The 13,104-nt window shown below is 37.8% G+C and overlaps 1 long non-coding RNA gene across 2 annotated transcripts in view; it reads right to left on the bottom strand.

Annotated features, from left to right (window-relative positions):
* Positions 1-7,549: 7,549 nt before the first annotated feature.
* The window catches only part of LOC132599708 (uncharacterized), a 32,758-nt gene continuing 27,203 nt past the window's right edge, over positions 7,550-13,104 (bottom strand). For both annotated transcript variants that reach the window (XR_009566955.1, XR_009566956.1), the window contains exon 2: positions 7,550-7,902. This is a non-coding gene — a long non-coding RNA (uncharacterized LOC132599708). The remainder of the gene's footprint in view (positions 7,903-13,104) is intronic.

Genomic DNA, 13,104 nt, shown 5'->3' with positions numbered 1-13,104 from the left:
TTGATGCTTTTGATGTTCGACCTTGGGGTATAGATTTGCTCAGGGAGTATTTGGACAAGGTGAAGCTTATTTAGGAAAACTTCTAGCAACTCAGAGCTGGCAAAAGATGTATACGCACTGAAAGGTTCGGGATCTGGAGTATATGGAGGGCGAGCAGGTTCTTCTGAAGATTTCACCAATAAAGGGTGTTATGAGGTTTGGGAAGATGGACAAGTTTAGCCCGAGGTACATTGGTCCGTATGAGATTCTCCGTCATGTGGGTGATGTTGCTTATGAGTTAGCCTTCCCACCAGGCCTGTCAGGTGTTCATTCAATTTTCCATGTGTCTATGCTGAGGAGCTACCATTCAAATGAGTCTTTTATCGTTCATTGGGATTCTGTGTTTCTTGATGAGAATCTGTCTACGAGGAAGAGCCTATTGCTATCTTAGATAGGCAGGTCAGACAGTTGAGGTCTAAGAAGATAGCTTCTATTAAGGTTCAATGGAAGCATCGTCCTGTAGAGGAGGCCATATGGGAGACCGATTCCAATATGCGTTCTAGATATCCCAGTTGTTTGTTGACTCAGGTACTTTTCCCTTATTTTTTTCCTTGTCGCTCGAGGACGAGCGATGCCTTAGTTAGTATCTGATGTAACGACCCGTTTGGTCGTTATAGCACTTTTGACCCATTTTCCCTTGTTGACCTTTCCCTGAGCCCTATTAGTATGATTTTGACCCATAGGGATGGGTGGTACGACTCCCGAGGTAATCAGGTGATATTTATGATGACTTTTGCAAATAAAGCCTTAAAGTGAAAAATATTTGACCAATAGTTGACTCTGGGTAAACGGACTTTTTTCAAAAATTTGTCGATTTTGAGAGGTCAAGATGGTCGATTGTGACTTTGTGGGATGTTCAGTTCAATTCCCAAGGGACTTGGGAGCAATTCGGGTTATTAGTTAGAAAGTTAGTATTTGGCCATTGGGTGTTGGCCCGGTCAAACAGACATTCGTTGTAAATTTTGAGACCGCGAGTGAGTCTGTAGCCTGTCTTTATATGTGAATGCATGTCTGGTTTGTATCTATAATGCCTCGAGTGATTGTCGGATTTCGAGTTTGAGATAGTGAAAAACCAGGAAATTCTGGTGTCTGGAGTTCGTCGTAGCGACACTAGTTGCGCATGTAGCGGACCCGTTGTAGCGAGGTCTGGTCCGCTATGGCTAGGGCAACTGATTAGTGGTGAGTTGCAATAGCGGACAAGGATCCGCTGTAGCGGACGGTCTACCCGCTGCAGCGAATGACGGGACCAGAATCTTATTTAATACCTAGTTAAAACCCTTCATTTCCTACCATTTCATTTATTGTTTCTAAGCATCCTTTGAGGCGATTTGGAGAGTTCTTGGCTGATTTCTCTTGTGGTTTATCTTTCCTAAGCTTGAATCCATGCTAGAATTCTATAGAACTTAAGAGGAAAGATGGGGTTTGATGTTTATTTCATTATTTGAGTTTTATTCTTTCTAAATGAGAATTGTTGGTAGATTTGACTAACATAAGTATGGACTTGAACGATTTAGTAACTAATAGGCTTGAATTTTCCATTTTTGTTGACGAAATTGAAGATTGAAAGTTAGGGTTTATACCCAAATTGGGGTTTTTACTTGAATGATAAAATTGACCTATTCTTGTGTTATTCTAGCAATTGACTAGTAGAATTGAACTTCTAGAACGTTGGGTCACCGATTTCACTTTCAAAATACACGTTTTGCCCTTGTGGGCCCAATTCCCCCTTTTATCCTGTTACATCCCGTACTTCTGTACGTTGGATTATTCGTAAGTTAACCGACATAAGCTCTGAGGACAAGATTATTTTGAGGTTATAAGTATTTATGTTGTTACACCCCGTAAGAGCCCGTGCTACTTGACTTAAGACAAAATGAACGAGTTAAGAAAGTTTAAGGGAAGTTAATCCAGTTAGTAAGAATATCGTTATATATATATGGTTTCCTTAAGTATCCCGAGGTGACATGGCAACCTAAAGGATTTGAAATAGTGTCATGATTATGTATACGAGGGAATGTGAGTGCCCTTTTAAAGTATTTGAGATTATTAGTAATGATATAGAATATGGACAAAAGATATGAATATACTTTTGCGATTGGAGTTTCGTCGAAGCTTTGTGAGTTCTCTAGCTATGTTTGAGGTTATTGTGATTCTCCGGGCCCTTCGAGACACATGTATGTATTGTTATGGATGTATATGAGTATGCATATATATGTATAAGAGGTTACATGAGGGTTGGAAGAGGATTAGAAGTTAAACGAAATGAATCGGAACAACTTCAGTAAAATCTCGAACCAGATTTTTAGCCCATATTGTTGGAGGTATATCCCCTAGTATATGAGGAGTTTTAAAGTGTTTCAAAAGCCTAAAATGAATTTCATCGAGTCTAGTTTCCAACACAATAAACCGCTCGTCAAAATGATATCGGGATAAGGATTTATGGACGATGCAAGTTGGGCTGGCGGGGCAGCAAGTTGAGACCCGACCCAAACATTTGCATTTCGGCCCATGAGGCCCATTAACATTAATATATATGGAAAATTCATTTGAGGGCTGGTCATTTGCATCTAGGAACTTCCAAAACATTAGAGAGAGGGGGAGAGAACTTCTAGGCTAAGAAAGCCATTTTGATCAAACTTCGAGTCCCGAATCCCAAAGCTCGTGAAGAGAAAAGCGTTGTACGTCGTGTTGCCTTCAGTTTGAGCTAAAAAAAAACAGCCAAAAAGAAGAGTATTGACGTGGTTGCTTCATACTTAAGGTAATATTAAGGTCCCTTTTTCATTGTTAATAAGTTTATTTAGAGTGTAACGGATTAGAACGGAGAAAATAGCGTTATAAGCTCGTTTGTTGTTTTGCAGAGATTTATGGATCGGGAGCTGTTTTAGTTGAATTAAATGGATGGGATTACCTGATTTATGATGTATATTAATGGTTGGTATTGTTGTTGATGTTGTTGATGATTCAATTGAATTGGATTTTCGGGATTGTCCAGTTTATAGAGGAAATGCTGCCCGAATTTCATTAAGTTTCGTTTGTATACATATTAGATAGTAAGTGGTGTAAATGGTCTAATCGTGATATTATCATCGTGATTGTAGACATACGGACTCGAGGAGTAGACGTTGGGTGATTAGGTAGATTGTCAGGTATGTAAAGTTATCCCTTTTTTTTTTGGCATGGTCTATATGAGACAAACAGACGACGAACGTATAAATTCCAAAGAAGCTCCTATTCTTAGAGACACTATAATGGCTAATGTTCTTGATTTCCAGAAGTTATTTCATTATGTCCTGATACGTGTCTATGATTCCTGAAGTCCTATTCTGATATAATCCATAGTGACATTCGAGGGTGCTCCCAGGTTATTCACGGAGTTCAGAAATAATTTTATGAGTCTCACTTGCATTATGACTCCAATGAATTCTAGTCCTCAGTGGTACTTGACATGACTGTTGTCTTGATTCTCAAGTGTTAGTTCATTCTAATTATTCTATTGAGTCTCAGATGATGACTTAGTTGCATATGGTTGCTCATGATATTTTGCTCGTGCATGTCGTTAATATATCATTCACCGAGTCCCAGGGCGGGTATGTATTCGTGCACAGTTTCATTGCATTGTTCACCGAGTCCCTCACTAGAGGGCCGGGTACGGTATATATATGATTATTTCACCGAGACCTTCACTAGAGGGCCGGGTACGGTATATATGTATATGACTTCATTCACCGAGTCCCATAATGGGCCGGGTATGGTATATGATATAGATATGCATGATTCTCATCTCGTAAGGCACAGGTGCATTGGTATCTTTGATTATCATATTTGCCTTCTGTTATCTTTTTTTCAGTCTTGATCTTCTTTATGGTATTTCATGCTTTATATACTTTGTACATTTCTCGTACTGACCCCCTTTCTTCGAGGGCTGCGTTTCATGCCCGCGGGTACGGACACTCAGTTTGGTGATCCTCCAGCCTAGGACTTCTGCTCAACTGGGTGGAGAGCTCCATTTTTTCGGAGCCTATGTCATTTTGGTACAGATGCTTTGATATAGACTTTTTCATATCTAGGGGTATAGCGGGGCCCTATCCCGTCATATTTCACCATGATACTCTTAGAGGTCTGTAGACATGTGTGGGTTGTTTATGGGTTTTGGTCAGCTATGTCGATAAGGTTCGTTTTTGTATTTCCGTATATAGTGGCAGCCTCGTCGGCTTGCATATTATGTTATGTTTTGGTTAGCTGTGACTCCTCAAGAGATAGGTTCATTATGATATATGGCTTTATGAGTCTATAGTTTTCTTTTACAAGTTTCCATACTATCCTTAGTTTTAGTCTGACTATATCTAACAGGTTCGCATACGAGTGTCCAGCTCGGGCACTAGTCATGGCTCATCGGGTTGGGTCGTGACATTTTCATGGTTAATTTTGATTCAAAAGATAGCCTAGCAATATGGGTATTGTTCTTCCTATTTTCTAACTTAGAATTTGATTATGGTTAGACTTTGAGTATTTGGAGGCTTTCCGTAAAGGCAAAGCAAAGCTGTGATTGTTTGTGGCTCCCGCTAGGCTATCAGGTAGGTTACGGCTTACCTTATGATTAGACTTCGGTTAGCGAAGAATATGAAGCGTTATTGATTGTTGGAGAAAGCATGTTACACCTTCGGGTAAGAAGTTGGGATGGATTACTTAGGTTGGTACTGTTGTTTGATTGTGGCTTGTTGCCTTGTAGTGATCTATTGGCTTGTTGCCACGTTTGTGATACTAGACTTGATGTTGAGTTTCCTTATCATGATTGTGAAACTGTATCTCTCATTTATTGGGTATTTTTCTTGTCAAGAGGAAGGAAGTGATTTATTCGTGATATTGTGATACGTGTCCATGTGTGGCACAGCCTATATTGATTGATTCTCGTGATAGGTCTCCATGTGTGGCACGATTGATATTGATAGATTCTTTTGTCATTGATATCATTCATGCATTCATACTCATACATTGGATCGGGTTGCGCGCCACAACATATATTATACATATATTGGATCGGGTTGCACGCCGCAACATATTTTATACATATATTGGATTGGGTTGAGCGCCGAAAAATATTTTATACATGTATTGGATCGGATTGCACGTTCCGCATCATATATATATACACACACACACATTGGATCGAGTTATGTGCCGCAGCAGGTACATGGACTTCGCGGTTCCTCCGTGGGTCATGACTATCGAGGCGTGGAGGTATTCCGCCCGAAGCATGTGTGTATCATTGTATTGCATATGCATTCATCATTATCATCTTATTTTGCATCTGTTGATTGAATTTTTGGGAAACTTGGCAGACTTGTGTTTAGGTGCATCATCATAGGCTATGATTCGACTGTTGATCTTTTTGTACTTGTGATACTATTCTAGGACTGTGTTGATTGATACTTGATTGTGAGCATGTTTATCTTTCTGTCTCTTCCTTTATATATGTTAGCTAACTATTGTCAGCCTATGATACCTACCAGTACATAGTGTTTATACTGATACTACCTTGCTGCATTCTTTTATGAGTGCAGAGTACATGACAGGGTTGACTTTCTCTCCTCGTTGCTGGTTCCCGAGGCTTTGCTGACAAGCATCCAGGGTGAGCATTTGGACGGATCCGCATCCCGGATGCCTCTTCTTATTTACTTGTCTTATTTTGATATTCTGCGACTGTATTCCACTCTTCAGACTATGTATTCATATTCAGACTTGTAGCAATTGTAGTAGTGGCTCTTGTACGGCTCTAGACTAGATTCCTTGGGATTATTTATATTATTTCCGCACTTATTTACTTATCTATTCTGGACTAATTTTATGTATTCGATGGTTGGGTTTAATTTATTGTAGATTTGGATTGTGGTTAAGGGACGGGTTCGCCTACTGGGTGGGAAACGGGTAGATGCCCGCACATTCCCCAATTTGGGACATGACAGAAGTAAATGGTATTAAATGCACTATTTTCTCTATTAAACATAGAAAAAAAATCTAAGCTTAAAGAAGAGATAAGTTGGTAAAACAACAACTTATCAAACCCCCAAACTTAAACTATTACTTGTAGATCAATAATGAAGAAAGGTTACTCCAAAACAATTAATCCAAAACACATGAATCACCAACTTCTCAAAAACATTTTTTTAAGTGCTCAAACACCAAACTAATCAAAGTAGCAATCAATTCATGAACACTACAGCTTCAAAATTTGCCTCGTTATCACAAACGACTTCCTTTTGTTAATTCCTCCCAATTGGATGTTGGGTCAAATTCACACTCAAATTTTTATGTGCCTTCACAATTAAGAGAGAATCTCAAACTCATAAAATGCAATTCAAGATATAAATGGTATATCAAATGGAAAGAATTAACTCTCTCTCTCACACACAAAGATGGTCAAATGAACATAAGTAGTACTATAGGCTTGCCCTTAATGTATTTCTCCACTAATGTAGACACTTGGTTCAAAATCAATTATGACATAAGGGGTTGTAATGTAAGCTTTTGGTTAATGTAGGGCACAATTTAGGTAACAGTGACTCAAAACCTCCCTAAGCACTACAATTTGTAACAATCAAAGCACACTTTCTTTCAAACTTTTCCACCCTTTTCTTCATTTTTCATTTCACCACCTAGTCTTCTCTTTATTCACAACTCTTTATTATTCCTTCCTTTTTCTTCTCTCTTTTATTCTTTTTCAAAATAACAAGGAAGTTCCCAAAAAAAAAAAATCCTTTTCTATTCTACAACCTTTTTTTCACCTTTAAAGTAACTCCCACATAACAACTTCCCGCAACTTAGGCTTTTAGCCTATGTTTGCACTTTCAAACCACTCAGGGAGGCAGGATGCCAAAAGATAGGTCAATAAAGAACAAAAGGTTAAAGCTTGTAACATCGTTGCAAACAAAAAGGTTAAAGGCTCAAAAGAGGTCGACTAGGGAAAATATGCAAGGGTAGGAAATTTAAGGCACAAATACGTTTAGAAGAAGGCCTAACATCACTTTTCAAACCAAGTGTAGTCTAGGATTTTTCCATGAAACTCATTCCGGGCAAGTTCTAGACCATAAATAATGCAAAAGAACCCATAAAAACCTCACAAGACATGGCACATAAAAACCCAAGTAGAATATATATCCAAAACCCAATTGAAACTAATGAACTCAAAAAGTCACTCATAGCATAAAGAGACTAATTAGTGAAAGTAAGAGCCAAATATTGAGTCTAAAAGTCAAAACAAGAATCCTTAATTCAATTAGTTTTCTTTTTCAAAAATCAAGAATTCATGTGGCAATGTTTAAATAAGTTGGTATCAAGCAAGCCAAAAGTTGGCCGAGGGGCAAAAATTCACATCCCAACACCATTTTTACTCCTATATGTCACGACCCAAACCGATGGACTATGACTAGTGCCCGAGCTGGACACCCGTGTACGAACCTGCAAGATATAATCAGACTGAACTAAGGACAATATGGAAATTTGTAAAAGCATGTTGTAGACTCATAATGTCATATATCAGAATGAACCTGTCTCCTGAAGAGTTACAGCTAACCAAAACATAACAAAATATGCAAGCCGACAAGGCTGCCACTGTATACGGGAATATCCAAAACGAACTACGTCGATATATCTAACCAAACATATATACAACCCACACATGTCTACAGACCTCTAAGAGTATAACAATGAAATATCATAGGATAGGGCCCCGCCATACCCATGGATATGCATAAGTCTATATCAAAGGATCTGTACCAAAATGACTCAAGCTCCGGAACAATGGCGCTCTCCAATCAGCTGGGCAGAAGTCTTAGGCTGGCGGATCACCAAACTGAGTGTCTGCACCTGCGGGCATGAAACGCAGCCCCCGAAGAAAAGGGGTCAGTACGGAAAATGTACTGAATATGTAAAGCATGAAACACAGTAGTGAAGGTCATGACTGAATGGAAAGATGACATGAGATAAGTATGATAATCAAGGGATACCAATGCATCTGTACCTTATGTGGTGAGTCATGCATATATATAATCTGTATACCATACCCGACCCATTATGGGACTGGGTTATATAAATATATATCGTACCCTGCTCTTTAGTAGGGGACTCGGTTATGTAATATATACCGTACCCGGCCCTTTAGTAAGGGACTCGGTTATGTAAATATATACCGTACCCGGCCCTTTAGTAAAGGACTCGGTTATGTAAATATATATCGTACCCGACCCTTTAGTAAGGGACTCGGTTATGTAAATATATACATATAAATACATTATAACATAAGTAGCATGCATGAGAGTCCAAAGAACGCTATGACTATCGGAGTGATGTAAGGTCGGTAACCTCTGTTTATATTATGGAATAATCATCATCGCTCTATCTCGCCTTGAAGGAACAATTATTATAAGGAAAGATCAACAACAATGAATAAAATCGAGAAAATCATGAAATAACTCAACATTCTCGTAATAACATAGAAATCATAAACTTGAAACCTTTAAACATGAAATCATCATCATCATCAAGGAGGTTATGGAAACATTCATAGGAATCATGCCTTTGAAAGAAAGGGACGAGCCTTAACATACTTGTTCAGTCTCTAATTATCTACATTTATTTGTCCGAGCTCGCAAGTCTACATTTAAGAGGATTCACACTATAATTAGACTCATCGTAGTATACTTGTGCTAAACTTTCAAGTAAACCTTTCTAGAATCTGCCGAAATTTTGACAGCATCTCCTCTGTTTATATGCCTAGCCCGAAATCTCAATTCAGCAACCAACAACAACAACAAAAATATCAACATTAATAACATCATCTCCAACACCAATATGTACCATAAAATATCCCTCACAGCGTTTTTCTAATTTCTACAACCAACAACTTTATTATACGACCATTTAATCACTCTATCTTCGTGAATAAACCGAAAGTAAAATTACTAAAGAGAGATTCATACCTTATTCTTGTTGAAATAGCAATATCTTCAATATCCACTTGGAATCCATATCAAAATCCACCGCACAACAATACTAGAATTACGATTATGCGCTACCCGAGCCGCGACTAATCAAAATCACTCTAATTCCTCACTTGCTTTATGACATAAATACCCCTATATGTAATCTGATTTTTGGTGAAAAAAAAAAGAGGTTTTGCCCCTTTTATAAGGTTCAAATTTGGCTCGGTCACTGTAGCAGCTACTGTAGCAGTACTGTAGCACACGTTTCTGCTTTGTCAGCCGAATTTGTAACGTTCATAATTCTCTACTCCGATGTCCTATCGATAAGCGGTTTGGTGCGTTGCAAACTAGAATCGATGAACGTCATTTTAGGCTTTTGTTTAACTTCAAAACACTTCATATGCTAAGAGATATTCTTCCCTCAAGTTGGACCAAAATATTCACAGGAAACTTTACCCATCCTTCCTCCAAAGTCGTACTACTCAATTTCTTCCACTCATTTCCTTATAAAACCTTCCGGTATACCTTATATACATCATTCACTCATTAAAATATACTTAATAATGCTTGCTCCTTGTATTCCAAAATGGTTTTACATAACCATAACTCAACATACTTATGTTTCAAATTTGATAAGTGCTCTTCGAAGATACGAGGTGTAACACTAGACTACCTAAAACTCACTTCTACACCTAACCTACAAGGCTTATTTACCTTAAGAGAGTGCCCTACTATCCATCATAGGGACAAGCTGACTACAAACTACCTGAAACCACCAGGTTCAAAAGACATTAGCATCCTCGATAAAAAAACACGGCAAAGAAAAGCCAAGGATATTGCTAATACACAACAAAACATGGGCATAAAAAAACTAGCATATCTACTAATATAAAAGTGTCACGTCAAAATCAAAATGTCAAAACAAAAGAGTTAATCTACCAAATCCATAGAATTCCTCAAGCCACAATCGACATGAATATCATTCAACGTTTAAGCTACTCCCCATGTCAAAACTGTAATTTTATTGTAAAACTGGGTCCAATATAGTCAAAATAGTACTCTACGAGTTTAAACGAGTCCAATGATACCTATATTGCTATTCTTTTATTCAGAATCCAAAAATGAACCAAAAAAGGTAACCCCGAGCCCTCAAGGGCAAAATTGAAATTTTATTTGAAAATTGGTTTACCTATATCATATATAGTCTATATCAGGAAAATCACCTAATTCTATCCATAAATCGATCCTCAAATTGAGATTTTTCATGCTCATATTTTTAGGGCTCAAAACCCACCTTTCAACAACCCAAACACAAATAAAAATGATAACAAAGGAATATAATAATGGTGAAACACCAAAACAAAGGTTAGATACTTACCCCCTCGTTGAGATGACAACACCACGATAATCACCTTAAACGGAGCTCTCGAACTCAAAATATTAAATATTTTGAGCCTGTCCAATTTATACACTGTCCAAGCTTCTTTTTTTTAGACCGGCAACAACAATATTTAGAAAAATCACATATCTCGCTCATACGATGTCGAAATGCGACGGTTCTTTTTGCTATAGTTTTAAAATTATGATACAGATCTAACGGATCAATCAAAACATAAATCAAAGCTCGTTTTCTCAATATGATACCCTTTATGCTTAAAACGACGTCAAAACGAAAAACAAACACCATACAACCCAAACTCATTCGAAACTCATCGAAATCTAACAAAATTTGTGGACAAGTCCAAAGTCATCATATGAACCTGCTCAAACTCAAAATATCCAAATGGACTGTCTTGACCTGATATTGACCGTGGAAAACTTCAAATCATCTCAAAAGCAAGTTTCTCAATCAACCACCTAAATCACATCCGAACCTCTCTAGAACCGAACCAATGACAACTAAGTCATAAATCACATTCTGGACCTAATGGAATCGACGAAACTTCAAAAACAGACTCATTTACCCCCGGTGTTGACATTGGTCAAACTTCTTCATTTCTTAACTTAAGGATTTTAAAAATATCCTCTTCCTTACCCAAAACTAATCCAAAAGTCTCGAGAATCGCACCACTCATCCCCGCAAATTGTAAACATCAGTATGAAGCTAACGGAAGCAACAAATTCTGAATCCGAGTCTTATTTCTTCTTGTGACCATCTTTTCACCATAAATAGGCATATTAAATACTAAAACCGCCTTAATTGTCAAAAACCAATCAAACGAACTCTAGAATTAGCTACGTCAATTTCTACAAGTCATAAATAACATTACAAATATAAAAAATTCTTCAAATCACTAATCAGAGCGCGTTTTCCCAAAATGAACAATTAATCTAAATAATTAAATACCGAGATTTCCAAAATGAAACCTTCTCCTAAAGTGAACCAAATGATATCTGTTTGATGTTAAATTTTGCAAGCAAGTCAAAAAAAATTATTACGGAGCTTCTGGAATATACGACATGCAAAATAGAGCATCGGTTCTGAAAATGATCGTCCGGGTCGTTACATCAACCCACTTCAAAGGATCACCAATAGAAAACTCCCAAAGTTACATATGCTAAGAAATTGAAATATTTGTTACTATAGAACACAAGCAGTGACCCAGGTGAAAGATATAGTAAGAGTTTGAAAAAGAAGAGGAATATGCTGAACATGGAGAAACATTGGGCGAGTTAGTGACAAAGGGGGTAAAGGGATTAAATAGAGGGAAGCTGTCAATATAGAATGTGATGAAGCAAGGCTGGCTCTAAATAAAGTTAGTAAATATGAAGAAAGATGCAGATGAGGAGGTTTGGGGAGGGGGGGGGGGACAAATGATCTTAAAGGTTGAGAGTACACAAAAAGGAGGATATATTTACACACCTTAAAACAAGCTATATCGACTTACTTACACAAATTGAGCTTAAACAGAGAACCTGGTCCCTGTCCCGTCACAATCAATACCAAGCCTAAATCTTACCAAATACCAACTTGATTTCCATATATTTCGTGGTAGTTTTAGATTGATATATACCAATCCTTTGGTTTGCGTCTTATGACTTAATGTGGTGCATGCAAATATTTTGCTTAAGGTTTTAACTAGATTATGTTGTTATTGCTCTTGTATCATGTTCATGATAATGCTGCTCGAGTAGCCATGAGTTTGATATTGATTGAATGCACTGGATCTTGTTGATACACTTACTTCTTGATGATGTCAAAAGGGGGAAGATTTAGTTCATATTTATACAGTTCATATGCTAACATCAGATATATCAGGAACATATATTACATGACAACATGGAGATTGAAAGTGGTCTAAGATGGTTAAAGCTACACCATAGCCAGTTGCCAATTAGAAAACATTGTAAAAGAATTGGGTCTTATTTATAAAAGAGTTCAATCCTATTTAGAAGGCTCTGGAGATAGGGGATATAAGGGGAAGAGTTGTCCTGCAGAGAAGATTGAAAGAACTTAGTCCTTACACTTATCATTGGACACATGTTGGTTCCACACAATCTGACCGCCTAAAGTGTCACGTCCCGAAGCTGGCCCTAAGAAAAACTGGCACCTGATGCCTGAACCCTTGAACCAAGTGAACCAATCATTACTTACTAAACTGTTAAAAATATAATTTTATTGATGTACTTAAAGCATGATGAACTGCAAAAAATTTTGACTGAAGATAATAATTATGAAATACTGAGATAAGTCTGAGACTAGAAAGATGTAGCCGACACGGCTAACACACTAACTGAAAATACTGACTGAATCTTACTCTAGTATAAGAAGCCTCTGAAGAGTACTAAAATACTGACTATTTACCGGGACAAGGCCCCCGGTGCACCAGACTGTCTAACATAACTGAATAAATGAAAGTAAAAGCAATGTCTCGAAAGAGACTAGGGCTCACCAAGCGGCTGATACGAGGGAGGTCCTAACGAACAGATCTGTTATCGTATAAATCAATATCTGCATCATAAAATGCAGGCCCCAGGCAAAAGGGATGTAAGTACATTTGAATTGTACTTGCATGTAAAGAAACTGAATGAAGGAAATAGTAAGCGGGGTGCCTGGGGAAAGGGCAACCCGAATCAATAACATAAG

The sequence above is a fragment of the Lycium barbarum genome, chromosome 6 (assembly GCF_019175385.1).
Source record: "Lycium barbarum isolate Lr01 chromosome 6, ASM1917538v2, whole genome shotgun sequence".
NCBI lineage: Eukaryota > Viridiplantae > Streptophyta > Magnoliopsida > Solanales > Solanaceae > Lycium > Lycium barbarum.
Note: the sequence above shows the minus strand (reverse complement) of the source record. Positions and strands in the feature narration are given on the sequence as shown.